The sequence below is a fragment of the Papaver somniferum genome, chromosome 1 (genome assembly GCF_003573695.1).
Source record: "Papaver somniferum cultivar HN1 chromosome 1, ASM357369v1, whole genome shotgun sequence".
NCBI classification, from domain to species: domain Eukaryota; kingdom Viridiplantae; phylum Streptophyta; class Magnoliopsida; order Ranunculales; family Papaveraceae; genus Papaver; species Papaver somniferum.
Genome location: NC_039358.1, coordinates 52,564,086 through 52,591,660, shown reverse-complemented (window position 1 = coordinate 52,591,660; position 27,575 = coordinate 52,564,086). Strand labels below are relative to the sequence as shown.

At 36.8% G+C, this 27,575-nt stretch overlaps 2 long non-coding RNA genes across 12 annotated transcripts; one reads left to right on the top strand and one right to left on the bottom strand.

The window, feature by feature from the left end:
• Window positions 1-6,147: 6,147 nt before the first annotated feature.
• On the top strand, window positions 6,148-16,924 carry LOC113286781. Its single transcript, XR_003329520.1, has 6 exons — window positions 6,148-6,279; window positions 6,370-6,461; window positions 7,664-7,817; window positions 7,896-7,958; window positions 15,793-15,900; window positions 16,592-16,924. It is a non-coding gene; the product is annotated as an uncharacterized LOC113286781 (long non-coding RNA).
• Window positions 16,925-18,023: 1,099 nt separating this feature from the next.
• Window positions 18,024-23,759, bottom strand: LOC113286755. Of its 11 annotated transcripts, none has more exons than XR_003329503.1 (10): window positions 22,536-23,749; window positions 22,047-22,177; window positions 21,830-21,901; window positions 21,654-21,727; window positions 20,734-20,786; window positions 19,551-19,635; window positions 19,005-19,335; window positions 18,607-18,727; window positions 18,378-18,449; window positions 18,024-18,274 (listed from the first exon to the last, which is right to left on the bottom strand). It is a non-coding gene; the product is annotated as an uncharacterized LOC113286755 (long non-coding RNA). The 11 variants fall into 11 exon arrangements; XR_003329484.1 differs by having other exon boundaries at window positions 19,005-19,178; window positions 19,551-19,696; window positions 22,536-23,746; XR_003329483.1 differs by having other exon boundaries at window positions 19,005-19,178; window positions 19,551-19,661; window positions 22,536-23,745.
• Window positions 23,760-27,575: the final 3,816 nt, after the last annotated feature.

The window sequence follows — 27,575 nt, the reverse complement described above, 5'->3', positions numbered from 1 at the left end:
ATAAAAATTGAAAAAAGAAAAAACATAAAAAATGGAGCTCATTTACCTTGAAATGTTGACTCTTGTGCAAATATGTAATTATTAGGAGTCTTAGTCTAGATATTTAGGCACCCTGATTCTAGCACAATTCACATAGTGATAAGAAATTTGCACGCGCACGATCTACCAATACATGTATAGCCTCGATCTTCAAGGTGTTTGATAGGAAGTCACGATTGCCAATCACTTTAGAATACTGAACGAAACTTGACTAGCTTGTTCTTTGGTTGGTTGGGATAGAAGGTGGAGGTTACATTAAGAAAGACAACCATCGAATTTAACTGGGTGCATCAAAAAGGGCTACCTCTTGCAAAGTGTCATGTAATCTTTTGTTTCCTTTTGTATATGTATCAAAAGTGTTTCCTATTCAAAAAAAAAAAAAATCAAAAAATCAAAAAAAAAAAAAAAAAAAAAACGATGTATATTCAGAAAAAAAAATATATCAGAAAAATACAAAAAAATCAAGTATTTATCAATTCCATTCTCTCTGTTCCAAAAATAAAAGAGAGTAATCAATGTAAATAAGAGTCATGTAAATAGTCATCTTTTGTGTTTCATTGTAATAAGCAAGGAAGGGTGTATGCCATTGATGTACAACGCGAGTAATTGTGAAACACCTCCAACTCATTCACAATTCTCGTAAAGTCCGGACAGCTAGCTAGATTTCGACCTTGGTTCTTAGCCTGAGAAACTATCTCTTGGTGATTAGTAGTCATAACATCCGATCTTTCTTTACACATGTGTAGATACACTTTACACTCTTATCACATGTCCTTATTTGTTATCAGTGCTAGGATTGTGCCTTCGATAGCTAGATTGACATCTCCATTTTGATGTGAGCTTAACTGACTTGCACATGTCACATTTGATGGAATCTGAGCTTATATTTTGACCTAGAACTTTGTAGGTACGTTCTAAGCAAACCTTCACGAGACTTCAACTCGTCCACTAGGGACACTTAGTGGTTTAAAAGGCTTAGTGCATACGCTAAATGCATTCGAGAGACCAGCGACAGTGGTATAGGTAGGATTTCCTTAGTTTTGTTTTACTTGAGGACAAGTAAAATTCAGGTTTGGGGGTATTTGATGAGTGCCAAATAATGTATATATTTATCCCTTTTTGTTGGCATTTAACTCATCTTTTGTGCAGTAATTCTACATTTTATCCCATATTCTGTATTTTCATTGTTTTCAAGAATAAATATTTTTCTTACTTAATTTTGCATTTTTAGGTAATAAATAAAGTTTGGATGAATAGCAGAGCGGAAAGAGCAGAAAAGTAGTGAAAAGCCGGAAGAAATTACGCAAGGAAGACGCAAAGAATGGAGCGCACGTCCAAAAAGCTAGGAATGGGCTCAAGAAGGAAGAATTGTTCTTAAAGAAGATATGGGCTTGGCATACCCAAGGCCCAAAACCCTTACCCAAACCCATTTTCTATATCCATACCCGCCTCCATTCTCAGTCGTTAGATCGGATCCATCTCATCATCCAATGGTCGCTTCTTCATCGTTCATCAAAATCTGAAGTCCCTGCAAAACACCATAGTACCTAAATTCCAAGCCTTCAGATTAGATCACATTTAGATCCTACGGTCGCTTCTTTTCCTGCGCATCAAACCTCGATATTTCCGCTTAACACTACAACACCTAACTCCATCTGGTGTCGTCAATTTTGTTGTATCTCATAATCCAACGGTGCCACATACCTCTCCATCGTAGCCGTTCGATTCAATCTATATGGGATCATCCAACGCTCTTTACTCGATGTTCATCAAAGTTCTCTATCCCTGCTTCACACCCTAGTCACCGAACCCTATTACCCAACCAAACAGACCCTTCTTCTCCATCGGGTTCTTCCTCTCTTCTTCCCAAACAACAGAGAGCTGCTCTGCAACTCCATCACCTCCACCAGCTACACCTTCTTCTCGAACCACACCACCACCACAACCACCCGACAACATCACTTTCTCCAACCCTCTAGCCTAGTTGCTTTTTCAAACCCACATCTCTCTGACCTAGGTGTGGAGTTGATGAAACAACTCGAGCTAGGGTTGCAGTACAAAATTGAGGGCAGGAAAAGCTTCAGAAGAGCAAAGGGGACATACCCAAAGCATGGGTCGAGCTCAATTCAGGAAATTGGTGAGAGAATTTGATTTTCCCCAAAAAATTAGGGTTTTGAATTAGGGTTTTATTTGGTTGTAAACTATAAATAGGAAGTGATGTAGGATGTTAAAGGGTGTTCTTGGTTAGCCGAGAAACCCCCTAATTGGGTTAATTTAATTTCACTGTTAATTTTTAGGGTTCTTGTTTTGAAATTTTCATTCACTGTTTAGTAGTTTAAATGTTGTGTTGTTCCTGTTAAATGTGTGTTGTTCCTGTTAATGTGTGTTGTTTACATGTGTGTTACTGTTTTGCCATTCTAAATGTGTTCCTGTTAAATGTGTTGTTCCTGTTAAATGTGTGTTGTTTAAATGTGTTGTTTAAATGTGTTGTTAAATGTGTGTTACTGTTTTGCCATTGTAGTTTAAATGTGTGTTGTTCCTGTTAATCATGTTTAGTTCCATTGTAGTGTTAATTATGTTCTGAGTTCACTGTTGAGGCTCAGATGAAACCTTAGTGCACTAATGAATGATGAATTGCTAGGAAGGCCTGTTTTGCTTGAGTAATGGGAAGAAGTTGGTGCTCTGATATGCCTGTGATTGACTGTGCTTTCAAAATACAGTCAATGCTAGGGGCAAATCAGTGAGCAAGCTGATTCTCTTCCCATTCTAGTTGGATGCTTAAGTTTTTGCATTGTTTAGCTAGGACACAAGGTGGATTCTAAGCCTTAGCTTAGCCACAACTGCAACCTCCTCTCTGCCCTTGGCTCATAGCCTTGGTTTACTTCAATACCATTGCTTCACATCATCTTCACTGCCACCTTTCTTTTACCACTTTCTTTTGTAACTTACTTTGCTTCGTTGGCACTTTGCCACTGTTAACAATCACCATTTCACTGCCATTGTATATGCTTCCATTGTTTCATTGTCTTTACCACTGTCACTTTAGTGTTTTTGTCTCACTGTTTTCTTATTCACTTCATCTGTTTTCTTTCTCTGTTTCTTTTCTGTTTTCATTTCACTGTCACTCTTTGATACACTATATCTTTGTTACTCTTCACTACTGTTTCTTTACCTTCACTGTTCTTTCTTTGCCATTGTTTTTTTTGTCCTTCCTGGTTTGTTCTCTGTTTCTTTGTCATTGAAGACTGTTAGGTTAAGGCCAAAAGCCCAGCTCATTGCTAGGGTGAAGCAAAAGCCCAGATCACTGTTAGGGTGCCCAAGGCTCAGTTCAGTCCATCTGTAGTCCAAAGGCCCAAAGCCCAGTTCATTCTTATAGAATAAGGCTAAAGCACAAACTCAATCAAGATCCCAGTGCACTTCAAAACCAAATCCAAGCCCACTGTGCCTAGAAGTTACCAAAGCCCAATAGCAACTTAGAAGCCCAAAATAGCTACACACTCCAAACACACCCAGTCCCTGTGGATTCGACCCGTACTTGCACGAGCTACAACTGACGACCGTGCACTTGCGGTATTACTGTAGGCCCGTTTTCATTTCGCTTCAATTTTATACGCTTTCCCGGGCCCACCAGCTATGCTCTCCAAGATAGCCCGGAGACTAATTATGGAACCAGATTCCCTATGGAGCAGCACCATGAAGGCATCTCACTATCCAGCTACTGAAGTTATAAGAATGGACACAAAGCGTAAGACTACTGACTCTTGGATCTGGAAAGGAATTCTGGAAGGCATATCCTTAATTCAACAGAACTACATATGGAAGATTGGTAATGGAACTAAAATTCATATCTGGGAAGACAGATGGATTACCAAAAACTCTGACAGAATAACCAAACCTACCCTTTGCCCAGTTACCCTCATCACAGTCAACCAACTATTCAATACCTATGGAGAATGGGACAATAATCTCTTAAACCAATGGTTCACACCTGAAATTCAACAACTCATTCTCCAAACCCCTCATTCTCCTAATGATCAGGATGAAATCCAGTGGGCTCTCACCCCCAACAACAAGTTTTCTGTCAAATCCCTATATGAAAAACAGATTCATGACAAGTATGCTAATGATAATCAGTTAGCTCCTTGGAGCCAAATCTGGGGACTTGATACTAAACCAACCATCCATTTATTTATCTGGAAATGTGCTCATGGTATTCTCCCAACAAATGCTAAAACAGCTAGCATCCTGAGCTACATTGACCCTATATGATCTGCAAAAATGGAGTTGAAGATATAACACATGTCCTCTTAACTTGTCCCGCTGCTTCTGAAGTCTGTAAGAAGTTTTTTGGAGATCATCATCAACTCTTCTCCTCCTTCATCTCTTTTCATGATTGGTTTAACAACTGGTTCCAGGCAAATAACTTAAATGCTATTTGGAATGCAACTTATGCCACTATCTGCTGGTTTATCTGGAAAGCCAGATGCGACTGGGTCTTTCAAAATACTTCTCCTTCCGAAACAACTACTGCAAGAGAAATCAACCACCATCTCTGCAATCACTCAGAGTGCAACATAAACCAGGGCACATCCTTAATAATCTTTACTACCAGTCTAATAGCACTCGTTCTCCACCTGAGAACTATAGTCAGCACAGGCACACAACTGATAAGTTTGGGATCACTATTAGCATGCATATTGCTCCAGCTGATCTATGTCATGTTACTAGTGATATTCAACCCTATACTAATTTCTCTTTTATTGCAATGTCCCTCACAGGTCAATGCATGGGCACAAGAAACTTCAAAGACTACACCACTGGAATCGGAGGAGCAGACAGAACAAGCAGAGGAGCTCAACTTGCTATGACATGGGGGAAGACTATGAGGCAAACCAACATCAATTTTGCTGCAGAAACATAAGAAATTCTACAAGCTATCAAAAAAGGTTACCAACTGGAGGTTCAACATCGTTTCAAAGGGAGAAGAAATCAAAATCAGGAAAGCAACAACAACAATGCTCCAATTGATTTCGTCTGAGGGAAGTTCACCAAAGTCAGTGCTCAACAAAATTATGCTGCTATCAATCTAGCTAGACTAGCTAGACAATCTATCTTATTTTCTGACTCTACCTGGAGAGGATCCAATCTACAAACCATTATGCTTGTCTTACAGAATTCCACAAACAATATTCAACTGGATTACTGTAACAACGATAATTATATTTTGGGAGATATACCTGATGCTCGGGACAACTGAGATGATATCCAAGTTGTAAACATGAGTGGGTTGCCTGCCTAGGCACCAATACTCTTTTCTTATTAAAAAAAAGAAACAAAGAGAGATAATATGTAGGCAGACCGGGTAAAACACTTTGTATCATAAGAAGTCTTTGGCCTTTCGACAAGTAAGACTATTTCCAAGCCGCAAGCTTATGAATTACTACTTTGAATAATAACATTCCAAACTCCGTATCTATCATCGAACAGTTTTCTACTCTGAAGAAAAACACATGTGAAATTTTTTCGATGGCGCAAATCACAGATTTCACTTCTCTCAGGTAACTTTCAAACCCTGAATACCTGATCTAAAATTCATTTCCCATAATGATTTCAACAAAATTCTTACCAAATGTCCGTTAATTTTTGTTTGGTTATCGTGTTTTTTACTGATTCTAGATAACAATCTGAGAAAGATCTTCTAACGATTCTGAAAAACATAAGTTTACTACTCCCTCCGTTCTTTTTTAATAGGCCAGTTTTTATAAATAAAAGTTTCAAAAAAATAGGCCAGTTTCCTAATTGGGAAAGTCAAATGTTATTTTAATTTTTTGGGACCACTTTTCTCTTAACTTCTTTTGATGACAAGTGTCATGTGGACCACTTCACTTTACTTCTTTTGCTAACAAGTATCATGAGGACCATTTCACTTCACTTCTTTTATTGACAAGTGTCATGAGGACCACTTTCAATGATTAGTTTTCTTAATTTCCTTAAATTTCGCTAAAAACAAAACTGGCCTATTAAAAAAGAACGGAGGGAGTATAACACTTCAACTTTTTCTTCTTCCCCAAATTGAATGCAAGATTGACTGCATGTTCGTTTCTCATTTTTATCTTTTATAAGCAAAACCCAGTAAGGGTGATTTATTAAATTTTCGTTTCTCATCGTTGGATAGATTCGTGGAAAGAAGTGTTTAATTGTGGATGACTCTCATTAATCATTCAAACATCAAGTTTCGAAGTACATTTTGTTTTGTTGCGAGTCATTTTATTTTTTATGCCCTAGATATTTTTGATTGATTAGTGTTATGTGATTTTTTTATACTAACAGAAACTTGGAGTATATGATACTGTATATCTGAAGGAACTCAAAGCGAGTATTCTGTTTATTTCGTTCTTTGGCGTATTCTTGCATATGAAAAGGTGAGATATCGTGGACTTTTGATTTTTCATTTGTTTCTTATTGAAAGATTGATTATCATTACGAATATGGATTTCGTTGTTTGCTTGCTTAAATTTTGATGAGGTTGTAGTTGGAGGTGTCAATGAGTGCCATATTCAAGCTCAAGTAACTGAAGTATTAGGGTTATACTATGTATACAAAATAGTTATTGGTCTGGACTCTTAATGGTTTCTGTCTTAGCTTTCCAAATTATTGACTGTACCTTAACAAGACTTATCGTATATCATTTTTGTGAAGATGTAAGTGGAGGGTTGTTTGAGTGATTTGAGTTTGAGCTAATTCGTGCTCTCATTTTAGTTTTATAATCATGAGATCTATGATGCTAATGATAATAGCCAATAGATTAGCCAAATATAATCTGTTTACCACCTCCTTGTAGGTTGGTGGCACTAGTTTCCAGTTGCTGATCGTTCAACATATGTTTTGGTTACTTTGACTGAAAAAAATGAACCCTGTTGAGCAGAAATTTTTGTTATTTGAAACTGGGATAGAAAGATAAGATAAGGAGTGCATGTGACTTATGCCCTGGTAAAAGTTAGATTTCCTTCGTGCTTTTGTTGTATTGTTATTAAAAAAATCTTCTGAGGCCTAGACCAGTACAGGTTGACTGCCCACTAAGACTAACACACAGAAGTGAAGACTAAATAATCTTTTCCTGAGATCATCTATCACTCTGTAAAGCTCTTAGCTTGATTTCGTTGGACGAGGTTGTGCTTTCATATGAACTTGACCTGGATTATAGAGTAATCCCAGTTGCTGAATATCATTCTACTTAATCCCTTCTGAATGTTTCTGTATAGTGCTCTGATTACATCCAGATTTATGATACCATCTTCCGTTCTGCTAACTATCTGACATTACTTGTTAGTACACTAGTTTTTGTACCACCATCCCTTTAATAGCATCTCTAGGAGGAAATGTATATCTTTGACGAAGAACGAAACTCTGCCGCAGCTAATTATGCCATGCAAATTCTTCTTTAGCATGTAATAAACTGACTACGGTTATGTGAAACTTAAGTGTCTACGATGTGTATGTTTCGGTGTTGATCTTCCTTTTTCTGTCTTTCTTTGAAGAGCATATCGTAGTAGTGTGGTTGGAACCAAACATTTCTCTTTTCCATTAAGCAGTTTATATTCCACCTTGTTTTGTGTCTGTGCAGCTAGGTCAGAAAACCTGTCAGCCGCCAAGGGAGTATACCAGAACAAGATGCATGTTGCCGAACCATGGCCTTCAGAGAACGAGAAGAACTTTAAGAAAGGCTGGTTAACATACATTACCATATCTTTGCTTACACATAGGCAACTCTTATTGAGGTAGTTCGTATGATTTGTGCATGTTCTTAAATTTTGTGAATATGATGACAACCTTTTTTATGTCTTAATCTGTTGCAGTGTTCTTAGAGACATGAGAGTCCCTCCTAGACCAATGCTTCTAATATTCTCCCACATTGCAAGGTGCGATCGCAACTCATAAATTTGTTTTCCTTGGCATAAAAACTGTGATTTTAGGTTGGGCTACTTAGCATCACACAATCTCATTAGTATCATTGTCGTCATCTTCGCTAGTGTTTTCTTCACTTGAGCATTCAGAAGTAGGAGTTTGGTGAAGAAGCACGATTAGGTTAACTAGTTAAGACTGCATTAATGCCTTCAATACCGGTCTGGGGACATCTCTCACCAGGCCTTTCACCACTCTATGTTGTACAAGGTGTTGGGGTATACTATGGAGCCAGTGAGCCACACCTCGTGAAGGCACCAGTCATACATTATTTTTCATCTACAGTACCTACTTTAGGTGGTATTACTCAATAGACAAACAAGTGGGGCTTTTAGCTCGGTCATAAAAGTGAGCCTAAGATAAATAAGAAAAAAAAGGCCTAAGTGCTATATTTAGGGTTTAGGTTGGTTAATTAGGTCGTAGCAAAGATCCTTCGAGGCGCCTAGGCGCCAAAACTCTCGCCTTTTGGTCCTAAGGTGGGGGCACCTTGTACGACATACCTCTCCTTATATATTCCTCACCAGATCCAATGGCTAAGATTACATCGAATAGCTTCCTTAAACTCCTTAAACAATCTTACAACCAAAATTACCCTTCCACTTATATTCTAACTTCTAACATTACCCTTAACTATTGTCAGTTACATAACATCATTTTACCGGTGTCAGTCTCTCATCACTTTAATTACTAAAAGTGGGGGATGATCACTAATGAACGGGGTAATGCAAAAATACATCCTATTAGAGCTAATAGGATGTATGTTTTATCATCTCCCTAACAGAGGTGTGGGGTTCATTCCCCTACCCATGATATGGAGAGGATTGGAGGTTGGTTAAAGTGGTAAAGTAGATAGTTGGGGTTGGTGGGCAGTCAGGCTGGCCCAGGGACAGGGAGTCAAGTTTAGCTTCATCTGTATCAAAAAATAAAAAAAATTGTCATCACTTTGATAACCTCATGACTTAATATTTAGGGATCCTGAACTGCAAAAGTGAAATTCATGGTAAGCAATTAAGTTTATACGTAAACCAACTAAGGATATCCCAGTTGGCTGGTGGCCACAGTCGCATACTTGAGGTTAGAGGTTTGAGTCCCTTGCTCTAAGAAAAGTGATACTATTATTTCCAGTTGATTTTTGAGTGTTTTATTGTTCTGGAATCCAGCGTAAGAGACAACAATGTTAGTGAAACTGGTGGTGAACAATGAAGGTTTGTATTTTATTAGCGCGAGAGAGATACGTATGTTTTTTAATTTTTTTATTAGTTAGTAGTCTACTTTTCTTATTTCTTTCCTTCTTTTTTATTTTTTTTGCCTTTTTCTTTCTTCTTTTTGCTTAGATTGTTGTCTTGGAAAGCTAAGTTGGGTTCTAGTTTATGTGTGATCCATAATACTTCACACAACTCTTTTTTTTCTAAATTCTAAATGGAACTTCTTGTGAGGACTGAAATGCACCCTTCATTCTATTGTTAAGATTATAATGGTGAAAAATGCACCCCTCATTCTATGTTCGGCGGATACCTGAATCAATATACTGGATCTGCAAAGCAGCTTTTTGTTGAAAAGGCAAATAATAGTTTTCCATTTATGATGTATCTCTTGTTGAGTATGCTGAATTTACAAATAAGATTTTGTGTTTACATGGTTTTGTGGGAGTACGAAAATTCATTGCCAACTCTACTAGAAATCTGTTAGATGTTTTCAACAGTTCATACATAACTTAGAATATCTTGGGTAGAAACTGCTTTCAGGAATCTACAGTTGAACTCTTATTTGTAGGTCGTGAGAATTTTAGGTAGGTTGGGCCTTTCACCGAATGAAAGAATTTGGCACAGTTCAGTACCTATCGGATACTAGGAACGATTTTTGGGGACCATGGTTTTATTTTGGGTAAAGGCATTAGAAGTAATTCTAGGTCACCCCATATGTAGTTATTTATTTAATACCTAATCTGCCCTTTTAATTAATTTTAGGTTATGATTAGTGAATGATTTAGTTAAAAACAATTAGTGAGATTAAATTAAAAGATGGGTTTATTATTAGTTGAGTAGAATTATTGAGATAGTAGAGTTAGAGAAGATGAAGGAGAAAAACATGAAAAATAATTATTTTTTTCCAATTCACTAAGTTTGAGTATTCAAATGATGAAAACTCATCTGATTCTTCATCTCCATCCTCTCATAGAATATTTGTTAATCTTCAAAACGATCCGGATTTGAACTGGATTTTGAACAGTTCGGTTACTTTATATGAAGAACAAGTAACCGAACTCATCTGAAGATGTAGTTCGGTTACTTTATATGAAGAACAAGTAACCGAACTCATCTGAAGTTGTAGTTCGGTTGCCCCTGTTGTGCCGAGAGGTTCATATTGTTCCTCAAGGCATTCCAGGATCCGGCATCAGAAACGAAAAACTACACATACAACGGAAGCTAATGCACAATAAATACAAAAGACACAGAGATTTACGTGGTTCGGCAATGGCCTACGTCCACGGGCAGCAATTCACTTACTTCATATATCAGAGAATACACAATGCACATGACACTCAACACCCGTTCTTCTTCTTCACATTCTCAACTCACCTTCAAATCTCCCCCAACTCTCCCAGCCCCAAAGCCATGAGAGGATCTACATCTTGCTAATGGAGAGATTACTTCTCTTCTTTGTGAGAAGATGTCTACAACCTAAGGGTTTAGACAATATTGATGTAGATGATGTAGATACCTATAACATAAAGGTTATGCCTTTATTTATAGGCTTACAATACTTCAAATAGGAAACCAAGCTTTACTCTAATTTAGGAAATCCAAACTAGGTAAGATAGGAAACCCTTGTTTAGATAGAAGTCTAAACACATTCCAAAAATCAGTAAAAACTGATTTAGGAAATCACACTGATGTTTCCTAAAAATCAAGCCAATATCCAACAATTCTCCACCTTGGCAAGATTTCAAGGACAACTTCAACTTCACTATTCTCTGATTTCTCCACCTTGGCATGAAATCTCGACATTCACCTTCCACGCCTTCATATTCTACTGCCTTCAATCATCCGGAGGTGCCAATCATCCGTAGATGCTTCAATTCCACTAAAGGACTTCAATACTTCACTCACCTATAGGTGCCAACCATCCGAAGATGTTTCACTTCCATAAAAGGACTTCAATACTTCACTCACCCGTAGGTGCCACCCATCCGAAGATGTTTCAATCCCTCATAGGGTTTCAATTCTCCAATCATCTAATGGTTTCAATTCTCCAATCATCTAATGATGCCTTCATACTTCAACCATTCTAAAGATGTTGCACTCCCACAAATGGGCTTCAATTTTTCATTCATCCGAAGACGTTGCACTGGTACAATTTCCAAAATCCTTGTCTAAGGTTCAAATGTGTCAACCGTCACCAACACACCAAATGGTGTTTCAAATTCCTTTTGAGGATGCAATGTGCTTCAACATGTGCTTCACAAATTCAATCCCATAACAGGGCTGCAACTGTGTCTAAAGACACCAACATACTAATGCACCTAAAGATGCTGCAAACATAAGTCATTGATCTAGTTCAAGATGGCCAATCTTAAACATCACCAATTCTTTCATAACTTTGCTGATTTTTCAACAATTCCAGTTATCTATGAATTCCTGACGCGTCTTCAACTTCATAGATTCTCACATGCACATATTGTTCAAACTTGCAAGATTCAATTCTTTGCATATTTGCTTCAACTTGTAGGATATAGTCTTTGACTTCAACTCACCACTTCACTTGTCAAATTTGAGCTCTTCCTCCATCCTACTTCTTCAAATTCCAACACTTCGTTTTTACATGCGGAGTTCAATATTTCATCACATCCAATTGTATGGTGTACCCCCCATACCGACGAAGTTCTCTTCAAAAGATGAAATAATTCATACCTTACAAAGATGCAGTATTTGTAAGTTCCCAAACATCTGTGTGAACACATTCCAATATTTTATATGTGGTGATATTCATGATATTTTCATATCATCAAAAACCTAGAATTTTCTACTTCAATTCCAAGCTTGATTCTTTCTCCACCTTCACACAATGTTCGCAAAATCCTAAACTGCATGATTCTGCGTTCTTAAAATTCATGCCTCAACTGCATGATTTAGTCTTCAAATGTATTAGATTGCGCACTATCTAACGCTTCTATTTCCATATTCAGTAATACAGATTTCCATTCTTCAATCCTTTCATCACTGCAACCGCATTGGAAAACTTCTTCAATATTCCACCGTTTAAACAACTTTAAACCCCACGGAGTTAAATGGATTTTAGATTCTTATTCAAACTTCGGTATACACCGAACAACTTCAAACTTCTCGAGTTGCACCTAAGTACTTCAAACGAATGCTTAATATCTTCAACTTCAAACTCCAACTCCTAAAAGTCAGAAACCATTCCCTAGAGGATGTACATGATACATAAACATTCAAACACTCGAGAACTTCCATATATTCTTTATCAACATCAGATCTTCATGTTCCAACATCCACGTTTGAACTTGAAACTTCTTTCCTATTTTCCAATGCTTTTTCTTATGACAAAAAGCAATTCAATTCACATACAACATTCTTCAAATAGTTCTTCGCTGAACTATATTCTTCACATGTAGTATTGTACCTTATAATTGTGAAGTGCCACAATGATACCTTGTTCCTTGCAACCAAGTTTTCGCCTCAAAAAACGTAATGTATCCACATGACCAACTTGTTTTTCCACCACGGTCTTGCACTTCTTCAACTTGATGACTTCAAAAGGTAAACACCTTCACTCTCCGTCAAATATCATCAAAACAACAAAGGTAAGAAACCACCTAGCTCCTCTTTCAAAAACAGTAAATCAAAGAGGTGCCTACAAACATCCGAGTGGATGATTCAAAATGTACCATATTTGCGGTGTTCAACGGTACAAAAAATTCTGCTCCTACATTGTTGTGTAAACAACAAAAGCTTGCAAAAATTCAATGCTCATAAGTTAACTCTACAAGTAAGCTTCAAACTCAACACATTCAAACAAACCCTTCTTCAATCATATGCTCAAGGTGCATATGCCAAAGACACTACAACTCCACCATACACAATATCTCCATATAGGAAATCCAATTACCGCGTCTTCAATCGATCATGCTCATAGCTAGCTGCTTCAAACAATTCTTCGTTAAATCAAACTCTTCAACCAGAATTTAACAACCCTCCGCTAGTGCTCTCACAACACTAAGATATTCAAATGGTCGATAATTCTCACATGAAACCTACTAATAGATTTCTGCAATCCTCGCTACACCATGCAACTGAGGCAAACTTGAGTTTAACTTATTCTTCAATTCCTTCGACTATGTCAAGGACAACATGATCGAACTAATGACAACCGGTAATATTCACAATCGTTCCCCTTGGTACTTTGAACAATTCTAAGGATCTTTGACAAACTCAATTTTTGCATCTTTACCTCTTCCAGCGTACAAACCATTCAATTTGTACTTCAAACATGATACTCTTGTTTCCTAGCAACTTGGCTTGCAAAGCAAGCACATTCAAACGGAAAACCGACTATGTATTCCCAAATAGTCCACAAAAGTCTCAAACAAACAAGGTAAAGACCAAAAAACCAACTAAACACCTTTATCAAACTAGTTAATAAGGTTATGAAAATACTTACCCGAAGCTATGCAAAATACATAGGATTTATACCTCAAGAAGTATTCCAACGTCAAATCCTCCCTTCATGTAGAGCTTCAACTTCAAAAGTGTATCAATCAACAATCAACGAATGTGAAATACTTCAAACACATTCGTTTATGAGTAATTGATGCTTCAAACGGTGCTTGTCAAATCAGAAAATCCACCTCTTCACCTTGATGCAATTCAAACGATCTTGTTTCCATGATTCTTCACATGAGGCTATACAATGATTTTCTGAATTCCAAAGTAACTTTGATTTCAAATCGACATAACTTGATTCTACAACATGCCTATTGATGCATCTTCTTCTAGGCTTTTACTTCAATCTTCAAGTATGTCTTCTTCCACAAATCCTCCCACGTTTTCTAACGAAACTGTTACAACTTTGCACCATAGTTCTAAAACTGTCACCAATCTTCACCACAAGTTTTCAGAACTATCACGATTCTTCTACCACAAATTTCAGTGAAAAAACGTCACCTTGTCTTTGTGTTCTTCTTCAAATTTGACATCTTCTTAATATCTTCACATACCGTTTCTGACCCAATTCAAACGAGCAAACCCTAGATTTCAAGAACCTAGACCTAGGCTCTGATACCAATTTGTTGTGCCGAGAGGTTCATATTGTTCCTCAAGGCATTCCAGGATCCGGCATCAGAAACGAAAAACTACACATACAACGGAAGCTAATGCACAATAAACACAAAAGACACAGAGATTTACGTGGTTCGGCAATGGCCTACGTCCACGGGCAGCAATTTACTTACTTCATATATCAGAGAATACACAATGCACATGACACTCAACACCCGTTCTTCTTCTTCACATTCTCAACTCACCTTCAAATCTCCCCCAACTCTCCCAGCCCCAAAGCCATGAGAGGATCTACATCTTGCTAATGGAGAGATTACTTCTCTTCTTTGTGAGGAGATGTCTACAACCTAAGGGTTTAGACAATATTGATGTAGATGATGTAGATACCTATAACCTAAAGGTTATGCCTTTATTTATAGGCTTACAATACTTCAAATAGGAAACCAAGCTCTACTCTAATTTAGGAAATCCAAACTAGCTAAGATAGGAAACCCTTGTTTAGATAGAAGTCTAAACACATTCCAAAAATCAGTAAAAACTGATTTAGGAAATCACACTGATGTTTCCTAAAAATCAAGCCAATATCCAACAGCCTCGTGAGATGGTGGTGGTAATCGGTGGTTGGTGGTGGTGATAATCGGAGGTGGTGGTGGTAATCGGCGGTGGTGAGCGGTGGTGGTGGTGGTGGTAATCGGCGGTGGTGAGCGGTGATAATCGGAGGTGGTGGTGGTGGTAATCGGCGGTGGTGAGCGGTGATAATCGGCGGTGGTGGGGGTGGTGGTGGTTATATATATATAGGTGGTTATTAGGTTTGTTTTAAATTAAATTAGGTTAAGGGTAGGTTAGTCATTTCAACGTTTTAGGACACCCCTTATCACTATAGGGAAGATGGCCTAATAAAACCATGGTCCCCTCAAAAAAACCATGGTCCCTAAAAAATCATTTTATACTAGGTAGGTTGGGCTTTTCATGGAATGAAAGAATTGGGGATATAGTTCAGTACCTATCAAAGGGAACTTAAGGTTGCATCAAGTCCTCTGTTCTTGCAGTTATATTAAAGACTTATCAAGTAGTGTAGTCCTTGAAACTGTAACTTCGGTTTAGATTTAGCTCGTGAAGTTTCCTGATGAGGGAGATGAACTGCCTTTCTAATAGAGATTCAATTAACTACTGATAACAGCTTTTTCGACATAAACACACAAGTGTCTACTGCAGACGTAAAACATCAATAGATACTAGTTAGCAATCTTCAGACAAGAGGTAAGTTATTGCCGAGTAGGGCTCGATGTCTCCAAGTAAATAAGTTTACTATATATTCCTACTTGACATGGTTGAGATATCATGTTCCGGCAGACAATTGCCTGCTTTCATATGTCTTCAAAATGTAAATGTAATATTAAATGGGTGGGTTATGGTTACTTTGGAAGTTATGTGCTTCCCTGTGCTCGTTGGTTTACCTGCATCCGTAATCTTTTGGTATATGTGAATGCAGTATATTCATCCTGGTAGTCTCCGGGAGAGAAGATGAAGTGGGAGCTCAAGAAAGTTTGGGACGAGTATAAAATATCAGAGTCGGGTTGTTGATCTTCTTGTGTTCAAGGTGATATTGTTAGCCTTTATCTCTTCATATAAAGTAGTGTAGTCCTTGAAACTGTAACACATTTGTGAAATGCTGATCAAAGACGACGATTGATAGGTAAAATAAGTTTAGGTACATGTTATTCTGGTTCTTGATGAGTAACTAAAAAGTTAAAGTTTGGATTATGCTGTTCTGTGAACCGAATTCCTGGAAATGCATTTGTTGGACTTCCTTATGCCAGTAGTCTGTAAATACAGTTATTCTTAAGCTTTATCTAGGTACTCATTAATATCTATGAAGTGTTTGTAGTTGCTCAACTGATAACAAAAATCAAGCATCTATAATCTGTTTTACATAAAAAGGTGACTTTCTGTTCACGGCTATCTTTCCGTTTCTCCATGGGTATATCGTTCTTTTATTATTCTATTCCTCTTCGCCATGTTGGAAACATGCTTAATTAGTCGCCCAGTTTTTAGTATCATAAATATAGATGAATTCGGTAGTAATCGACTTCTTTTCATACTCTATTTTTCACTGTACTCTGCTCCTATGTTGTGAAAGTCGAGCTAGGCGCTCGCTTAAGCGCACGAGTCGCCCAAGGGGAGCCTAGATAACAAAAAAATTTTGTTTTGAATTCTGTTCTGGGTGCCGTAGGCGCGCCTAACACAACATAGCTCTGCTCTCTTTGATTCAAAACCTGTTTCTGTAGCAGAGCAATACAAGGTATATGTGTTGTCAAGGGGCTTGTAGGAATGGTGCAAAGGAGGACGAAGATTCTTTGATATCTCTGAAGAACATACTGGGATTCTTACTGCTAGTGCCAAGTTCTCTCACAATTTGATCTATAGTGCGACGCCACATTGTATGGACCTGACCGGCACCATTCTCCATTGTAAAGATGTTTTGTATGTGGCCAAAAAGATGGTCCGTAGTCCTGTAAAAGTCACTCTCGCAGTTTTGTTCCCTTTTGCAGAGAAGTTTACCACCATCCAAAAGTAGACTAACTGCAAGGCCTTAATTTCCACTATGACTTGCTTTTATTTCATTACGCCTAGCGGACTAACTGCAACTGGATCAAGATATTAAAAACAAACAGCTTGATTAAATTGCAAACACCTACTAAAGAAATCATTTAGTGCGAGGGAAATAAATCACAAGTACGAGCAAGCCCAGGGAATTGTTTTTTGCTTTAGTTGGGGATCTTTTTCTCTCGCTCCTGATTTTAAAATATTGTTGAGAGAGCAGTTATGCGGAAGTAGCTAGTTACTGCTAATGGAGCGTGAGACTGCTATAATTAAAATGAGTCCTGAAACAAGTTATTGGAGAAGTATGGTAAGGGGGTATATATAGATATGGATGGATATGGACATGTCAATTTGAAGAGCAATGTTGAATCATCACAATCTTTGAGAGGAATGCTTTGAAACAACACAATGTTTCATTATTAAATTAAATGCCCTTCAATGAATCGTCACAATGTTTGAGAAGAATACTTTAAAACAACACGATGTTTCATTATTGAATGTCCCTCAATGAACCATCACAATGTTTCATTGTTGAATGCTTCCGAGTCTCATTTGAAACAATCTTTGAACTCCCAAACATTTTTAGTTTTTTAGTTTTCACCACTGTCTCGCACTCTTTCTTTTTGTTAACACGATAGTCTTATACAAATATCATCCGTTTCCTCGAGCTTCCCGGTGTAGCCCCCTAATTCAACTAGTAGACCTTTGTTTATATGGTAATGCTCAACACGGTGATCTAGTACTCACGAGTTTTTCCTTTAATTGAATCAGGATAGGCACGAGTTTTGAACTGCCATGCCTTATGCATTGTATTTTGGTCTGAAAAATGAGTATTGCCACTTGGATAGTCCAATTTTTACCACTAATCTTTACCATTCAAGATAAGCATATTAGCATGTTTTGTGACATGGGAAATGAAACCTTTAACCGTAAATGTGAACAAATAAAAAGGGTAATTTAGTGTTGTTTCATTCTATACACAGGCTGCAATATAGGTTGTTTTACTACCAGATATGGCAACAAAACTGTTGGTAAATCAGCATGTGATGTACATGATGCTAAAAGTTATAGGAAACGTGTACAGTTAAAGAAGACTATTTTTTTAAACAGAACTAAACATTGGAAATTTAAATGAACACGTATTTATAAACTGGTGGAATATCAAACACATTAGAAGTCCAAACTAGAAAAGTATGCTCCGCACTACATTCTGTTTACTGTTGCTCAATGGTGAATCAGTATGAAAATAAAAATACCAATAAACTAAGAATGCACCCATGAACACTGTGTGGTACTTACGCCATATCCACCACCCTTCCATTTTCTTGAGCAAGGGCCATAACTTGTAACAAATAGATTGCACTTTACAGCTGCATATGAACAATATGTAAAAAGCCGTAAGCATCCTAAAATATACAGCCGAACAATGTTGCAACACTGCCATCGTGTAGTTGCAAATGAGAAAAAGATTACCATGTAGTAACCAGCCACGTTTTCTAGAATAGCACCAATGGGAATTTGAGAATCATAAACGACCGGTCCAGCCTGTTATACAACCAGCCATGTATTACATTAGGTAAGCCAAATACTCGAATTAATTCAACACCAATAAAAATAATCCCTAAAAGTAGACTGGGTTAAAACTACTAAACAATAAATAAAGAATCCACATGCAGGAAGACGAGTAAGAACTGTGTTTTACTTATGATTCGAGGTCTCATAACCGATACTTGTAAAGTGTGTGATTTGTCTTTCTTAGAAAGCGAAAAAACAGAGAGAATGAAACTAGCATCCACCATACCAATGGCAGTATGGATCGGTTTCTGCAACAGAAACATGAATTAACAATTTATCAGGTTCATACACCAAAAGGAATAATGACATAAAAAAAAAAAAAAAAAAAAAAAAAGTTGAACCATCGAAGCCATTAAAGAGGGTGATCCAGATGACTGAAAGATCAGGAAATTAATATCCATGTTTGAGCTTATACGACTCCAAAATGGAGAGAAATCACAACTTTAATTGGACGTCTATAACTCATAACCTGGATATTACAGCGAGTTCCTGCGTTAACAGAAAGGAAAACACAATGTTGTATACCTTCCAATATTCCATGTTCCAAAACATGGTTGAGTTACCACCAAAATGCATGTTTAGCATTCAACATTCACTAACTGCAACCATTGTTGTAGAGTGACATTGAAATTTTGGTCAAATCCATCCATGAAATCGAACTTAACTCCACCCCCTTGTGGACATGTACCATTTTATGTTCTGACATGAGAGATGATGTACGCAACAAAGTAATATGTCAGAAATTATATTCTTTGCTAGATAAGAACCTACTGATCTGAAGTAAAATATTATTCCCACTGGATAAGGAGATTCTTTTATTTTTCGTCACCGTCACTAAACCACGCGAAGTGGGATTCTGCAATATTAATTTAAAAATTAAAATAGTATGGGAAATGTGCATTTGTGGAAGCCATTACGAATGTCTAAACATAGATTCACAATGTTCAATATTTAATAGACTTATGTTAACTCAATAATATTATTTTGGTAACTCAATATTCAATAATTAGATAACTCAATAATCTAATTTTGGTAAATAATGATAAGACGATAGTGATAACTCAAACTAACCTTCTTCCCAACGTAGTTAGAGCCCAATAGTGTTAGTCACTCCCATCCGTTGCAAATTTGCAGTAAGTGACTTGAGTCAAGATTCCTTTATCTCATTTGCATAAACAACTCCTGATCAGAGTAAGAAACTGAGCACTAACATGCATCTGAAGGGGGGGGGGAAACAAAACGACAAACAGACAGACAGACAGACATGAAAATTCTGATGCATGCAATGATATATTTGTTGAAGAGTCAAAAGTTAGTCCTGGAACTAAAGGTGTTTGAATGCATTCTCAGAAGTTGTTCCTCAACTTCTAGAAGCAAAAAGTCAGAAGTTAGGTTGGCAATAAAAATTGGGATTGACTTCTATAAGTGAAAAAGCAAACTTTTTGCTACTGACTTCTGGGATTGACTTCTGCTTCTGGTATCCAAACATCCTCTCCTTGAGATGTTATTTTTTGACTTCAAAGAAGTAAAAAAGCCAGGAGTGTGTTTGGATACCAAAAGTAGAAGTCAATCCCGGAAATCCAAAGAAAAGCGTAGCTCTATCAAAAATTCAATAAAAAAATGCATGCCATAATTGTATATGCACACCTCATAAAATGTAACTAGATTAAAAAAGGTTTCACATTGTAAAGAATCCAACTACTATGTAGTTACCTATTCTTAACTTATGCTATTGTCCCTCTATCCTGTCACGAGCACCTCATTACTAAGTAGCACAGTATGTAGACAAAATCGGAGACTAGTTTTCAACTAGTGACATGTGAATTATTGAAAACTGGTAAGACAGACCGGAAAAACCTCAACCATTGACCATGGGTAAGTTCAAGTTTTATCACTAATCTTTACCATTAAAGATAGGTTCAGCATATTAGCATGTTTATTGTGACAGTGGAAACTTAAATAGGTAAGGAAACGAAAACCTTAAAAGTAAGTGTGAAATTTGGTAGTAGACCATGGGTTTCAAGTTTTATCACTAATATTTACCATTACAGATCGATTCAGCATATTAGCATGTTTATTGTGACAGTGGAAACTTAAATAGGTAAAGAAATGAAAACCTTAAAACTAAGTGTGAAATTTGGTACCAGATCATTCATAGTGAAAGCTAGCCATTACATGATTACATGAAACTGCATCAAGCAAAAATATTCCGACTACAGGTACATTACTGGAATAATTAGGGACAAGTGCGTACCCCTTTACTACATGCGAGCTGCAATATAGATTGTTTTACCACCAGGTGCAATCCTAACAGAGAGAGAAAAAAACTAATAAATGAAGAGAGAGATGGCATCAAACTTAGAAAGCAAACTGGTGGTAGAACAGCATGTGATATATATGATGTGAAAAGTTCTAAGACACGTGAAAAGTTCAAGAAGACTAATTTTTTCTGCAGAACTCAACATTGGAAATTTGAATAAACACATTACTATAAACAAAGGAATATCAAACACATTTGAAGTCCAAACTAGAAAAGTATGCTCAACCGGACTACATTCTGTTTATTGTTTTTGACAAACTGTAAGACACGCCAGAAAAACCTCAATCCTTGCCCATGGGTATGTTCAACTTTTATCATATAGCATATGGCATGTTTCATGTGACAGTGGAAACCTAATCAGGTAAGAAAAAGAAAACCTTAAAAGTAAATGTCAACCAGTTGGTGCTAATTCATTTATAGTGACAGTAGGCCATTTAATAGAACTGTATCAAGCTAAAATATTAGGAATGACAGGTACTTTGTTGGAATAAGTGAGCGACAATCGCAAACTACTGTTCTTAATAAGAGCTGCAATATAGGTTGCTTTCCCACCAAATTGCAAAAGCAAAATGTTGGTTGAACAGCATGAGATGTACTCATGTACATGATATGAAAAATTTCTAGGAGATGTGAACCGTTCAAGAAGACTACTACTTCTTTCTACAGAACTGAATACTGGAAATTTGAATAAACACAATGTAAACTAAAGAATTGTCAAACACATTTGAAGCCCAGACTAGAAAAGTATGCTCAACTGCACTAAGTTGTGTTTGGTGTTCGTAAATGGTGAATCAGTATGAAAACAAAAGTCGCAATAAACTCAGAAAACACCAAGAACAATGTGCGGTACTTACGCCATAACTACCACCCTATCATTTTCTTCAGGAGCAAGGGCCATAACAGGTAAAAAGGAGGTTGCACTTCACAGCTGCATATGAACAAAATGTAAAAAATCATATGCATCCTAAAATTTACAGCTGAACAATTTCGCAGCATTGTCATTGGCTAGTTGCAACAAGAAAAGGATTACCATGTAGTGACCAGCCATGTATTCAAGAGTAGCACCAATGGGAACTTGAGAATCATAAATGACCATTCCAACCTGTTATATAACCAGCCATTTATTACATAAGGTGGGCTAAATACTCGAATTAGGTCAATACCAATCCCAAAAAATACTCCAGGTTAACACAACACTACTGCATGAAAATCAACATGAAGGAAGAAGAGTAGGAACCGTGTTTTACCTCTGATTCGAGGTCTCATAGCTGATACTTGTAATTTGTAAAGTGTGTGTGATTTGTTTTTCTTAGAGAGCGAAAAACAGAGAGAAAATGAAGCTAGCATCCACCATATCAATGGCTGCACGGATCAGATTCTGCAACAGAAATATGAATAAATAATTTATCAGGTTCATGCACCATACGGAATAACGACAGAGGAGACAAGAAAACCAAGTAGAAGCCACTCTAGAGGGTGATCCAGATAAGCCGGACAATTAAAATGTATATAGGATCGAGCAAATTAGGAGGGGAACAGACAATCAGTTCCATACAAATCTTTTCCACCTGTTGCAGCTTCAAGTAATTCTGCTACTCTTAAGTCAACAGGTTTTTGATACAAATTCAGATGCCTAATGCAGAAACCAAGAGCTGGAGCAGGTCATATTGCAATACAAATAGTTCTTAATATGATGAAAACAACGGCAAACTGTTTACCAAACTCAAAATATTCACCTATTTCGGAGTTTTGAGAACTATCAGAATCAGAGATATGCTGACTGAGTTTTAAATTGGCAGTGTCAACGTCTGTATGGAGGATATCAAGACCATCTTTCTCTTAGAACTCTACTGACTCTTCTATCATTTCAGGTTTAAGCATATATACCAAGTGTCCCGTCTTCTCCTTAACCCCAGCAGCTAGTAAACAACCCTCTTCTGTCATTTCGGCTTCACTATTTTCCTCTAACTTCTGCTGAGGAAGTTTAATACCATCTTTTTCATGGATCACCATGGGCTTTTTTTATCATTTCGGAATCAAAATCAGCCAAATCTTAACTCTTGTCATCTTTTTCAACAATTAAACAACTGTCTTCTTCCTGGTTCACTTCCTCATTAGCTTCTATTTCCTCTAGGGATCCAAAACCATTCATTTCTTGATTTTCCTCTATTGCATTCTCACCCCAGTCCGCTGTTCGGTACCCTTTGTTTACCATAGTTAAATTGGCAACAAAGTTTTTATCTGGTTTTAATTGGTTAATCTAACAATGGGTTTTCAATAGGATCCGAAAATTGAAGACATACTAATCTCTAAGGTTTTATGGGGTACCTGAGAACCAGAAGCTAATCCCTAATCTGAATCAACAATTTCAGTAAATGAAAGATCTTGAATGGAAGAAACTTTTGGGAGTAATACCTGAGAACAATAAATTAACCGAATCAGAACATGATTCAATCTTTTCTGCAAATGGTAACTTTCTATAATCAGAAACCCTAACTGGTTCATTCCTGTCCACTAAGTAGCAGCAAATTCTGAAACCGTAGAGATTGTTGGAGCCATGAAATGCTTAGTAATAGGTGATGATGATCTTATCTTTGTAGACTTCAAATTCTGATCTTTTTCATTCTCTTTATACTCATTCTTTCCAACAAACAAAGGGTTGTTTAATTGATTTCAACTGAAACTCCTTCTGATCCGAACTGGGGTTCTTGGATTATTCAGTTTGTTTTACTGAAGCAGATCTGTTTGAAGATATCACAAGCTAAGATTTTTCAGATATTATCCAAAAAGAATCGAAGGGTTATTGATCTGAAAGAAGAGAAGCTGGAAGGAATGAGTGCTAGAGACTGTCACAGAGATTTTTTGGAGAAGAGAAAGAGAAGATATCTTTCTAGGGACCTTGTTGTTAGCATGCGTAGAAGTGCCTTTCCTTATCCGGAAGTAGAAATCAATTCAAGTCGGAAGCAAATCTGTTTCCGACTTCCACTTCCAAGAGTGGAAAGCAGAAGTCAAAAGCCAAACTATTTTGCTTATTTCTAAAAGTCGTTTTGAAATTTGATAGTCAAACTGATTTCTGATTATTCGATTTCTAAAAGTAGAAAAGTTATTTTTGATGTGCCACCCAAACGGGCTATAAGATTTTGCCATACAGAAAAGTTTTGTATCGCCGAACTAACTTCTTGTTTAAACAATTTTTCGAAGTGCATTGAAACACCTTCGAAGTTAATTTCAGAAATTAGAAGCAAAATCAATTTATTTCTAAAAATCATTACAATTCTTTTTATTTTTGAAAATCATTATAAAATTGTATATCCAAATTAACTTGCGATCTTTACTTGCTATAGGGTGAGAAATCTCACTGTAGTCGAAAGAATTTGCACAGATTTGTTTGATATAGGTGTTGGGTAGTGGAGAGATTCACTTTCACCCAAACTCATTCTCATTGTTTTCCTTCATGTGAAGCAGTGTCCAATTAATCTTCGGGAGAACATGCTCCCTCCTACTACGAACGTGGCGGTTTGAGCCCTTGTCGAGCCCCTGTAATAACTTTAGAAATCCTAAGTGGATGGATTTAGGAATAGTCCATGGACCACTTTTCTACGATATCAATAAAAAATGTTGTTCTTCAACCGTTAAAAAAGCTTTGAATGACCGATAAACAATTTTTTTCCTCGTTTTTTATTTATTTTAAATTGATTAACGTGTACCTGCTGATTTTATTATTTTGTCATGGACTATGTGTACGAAATTATAATTAAATCATTATCAATACTGTGTTAGGTAATCATCTACCTGTATATAGAGAAGGACTCAAATTTCTTCTAAGAATTTAAGCTTCAAGAGAGATTTAGCCCATAAAACCCAAATCGGTAAAAAAAACTACAGCTTCAAGAGCTACGAATACGAGGCTACGACAGTTCCCTTATACTATAAAATGGAATTAGAATAGATATCAAATCTTACCAAAAAAAAAAGATAAAAAAAATAATAATAATAAAAAAAATGTAAGACCTTTGACTTACCGATATACATAATTTATATGACATGTTGCACTCTTTCAGTGCTGGTTATAACAAATGGAATACTTATTTTGGGTACACATAATCCAAGGGGCTATCCCGGTTAGGTATCCTAATTTTCATCCTATAACATGTTTCACGACTAATTTATCGATGAATATCAGTGAAATTTGATTTCTTGAAGATGGCACTTGTCATCTGCAACACAAAAGCATCATGAAATCCCATAGGTGCACCATTAAAAAAAACAAGATAATTAACGCCCATTATATTCATCATGATTGTAATAGATAAATAATGTTTCTTCTACATATGATTTTTCTTGCCCACCACCGACCTAAGTATCCGAGTGAAGCGATACTAAGCTCTCGACATAAGTCTCCGTATGAAACCTGACAAAATTTTCAATAAGATCTGTTGTTGTATCCCATGATTCTCTGCCATACTTCCCCAAATCAATCTCCGCAAATCTATCTCTTTCACATATTGGGTCATAAATAATTAAAGGTGCAAACTGATACTCATACACGTCCAACTGAATTTCTAATAAGATATCCCCATTTTTTAATGATTGTATCCTCCTTAAGTACCAAAAGGATGGAATAATATTAACTCGCATTCGAGAAATGGTATAGCATTTAGTCCAGGACTCTCTTACGCCGTAATCAATCATCACCCATATTTCAAAACCAACATTGAAATGAGTGAAAAGCATTGCAAAAAATTCTTCCAAAATACTGATCCGTTTACGCTCAAACCTGTTTCCGTCACTAAAATATTCTAGGTATGGTATTTCCATGAATACTTCTTCTGACATGTTAAAAGAAAGTATTACTTTTGAGAACTCATTGTCTGATCTAATTGGACATGGTTTTGCTAACCAGTGTAAAGCTCTACTTCACTGTAAGGTATGTAGTCAATTCTTTTCCATGAATTCGAACTCAATGTGTAAACCTCTAGTTCAGCAACCATGATTTTTTCCTCTTTGTCATAGCGATTTCTACAAGGACTCACAATTGATACCAACTTGTAGTCATTAGTTTCTTGGTCATATCCAAATCCATACCTATCATAGCGGGATTCAATTCTAGGAAAATAATACGTATTTCTAAATCCCATTCGTTTTATATGTCTATAGGGAAAGTTGAAACTGCTTAGGTTTTGGTTAATTTAGAAGATGAGACAGAGAAGACAGAATGCGGTAAACAGAGATGACACTTCTTATTGATAGCAACTGTACAAAACAAACCGTAAAGATACAGAGGGTTTATATACACATACATTGCTTTAACTTTAGGCTAAAGTATTTCCTAACTTAAGATTTCCTATCATACAACTATTTCCAAAGAGTACAAACTCTTAAAAGAGAAACTGTCGTGTATAACGTTGGGTCACGTTATACACGTATCTGATGTTGTGCTAACACCCTCCCGCGAGCGCAACGGGTTATCCTGAACCGTTAACTTGAACCGTAAAAGAGAAAACCTGTCTCTAGATAATGGTTTTGTGAATATATCTGATCCTTAGATGATATAAACCTGACATCAAGAAGTTTAGAAGCAACCTGATCACAAACAAAATGATAATCAATCTCAATATGCTTTGTCCTTGCATGAAATATAGGATTGACAGTGAGATAAATAGCACCAAGATTGTCACACCATAGAACAGGGGGTGATTGAGTAGAAACACGAAGTTCTGAAAGAAGTGATTGAATCCACATAATTTCAGCAGTAGCAATTGCAAGTCCCCTGAATTCTGCTTCAGTACTTGAACGAGATACTGTTTTCTGCTTACGAGCACTCCAAGAAATAATATTACCACCCAAGAAAATACAATAACCACTAGTAGAACGTCGATTTTCAAGAGAACCAGCCCAATATGATCAATATATGCACTGAAAGATAATTGTAGAGAAGAAGATGGTCGAAGAAGTATGCCAAAGGTAGATGTATTCTTAAGATAACGAAGTATTCGCTTTACCAGACTCCAGTGAAAAACAGTGGGTGCATGCATAAACTGACATACCTTATTAACAGCATACGCTATATCAGGACGAGTAAATGTCAAATATTGTAAGGCTCCAACAATGCTACGGTATTCAGTAGCATCAGTTAATAAGGTACTACGATCAGAAGATATGTCACCAGAAGTACTTAGTGATGTTTGAATAGGTTTAACACCATCCATTTTTGCTCGAATAAGAAGATCATGAGCATACCTTTGTTGAGAAAGAAACAACCCTGAAGAAGTACGAATTGCTTCAATTCCAAGAAAATAAGACAAGAAACCAAGATCTTTAATTGCAAATTCTTGTTGCAGACGATTTAGAATGAATTTAATACCAGCAGAATTGGAACATGTAACAATAATATCATCCACATACACCAATAGATAAATCGTGCCATATGATCCATTGTAAATAAATAGAGATGAGTCACATTTTGAAGTAACAAACCCAATTTGTAATAAAAAAGGTACTGAGTCGATGGTACCATGCACGAGGAGCTTGTTTAAGGCCATAGAGAGAAGGATGCAACTTGCAAACATGCGTAGGAAATCGAGAATCAACATATCCTGGGAGGTTGTTTCATGTACACCTCTTCTTGAAGTTCACCATGTACGAAAGAATTTTGTACGTAAAGTTGGTGAATAGGCCAATTGGAAGACAAAGCCAATGTAAGAATAATACGAATAGTGCATGGTTTAACAACCGGACTAAAGGTTTCAGAAAAATCTATCCCCTCTTGTTGATTG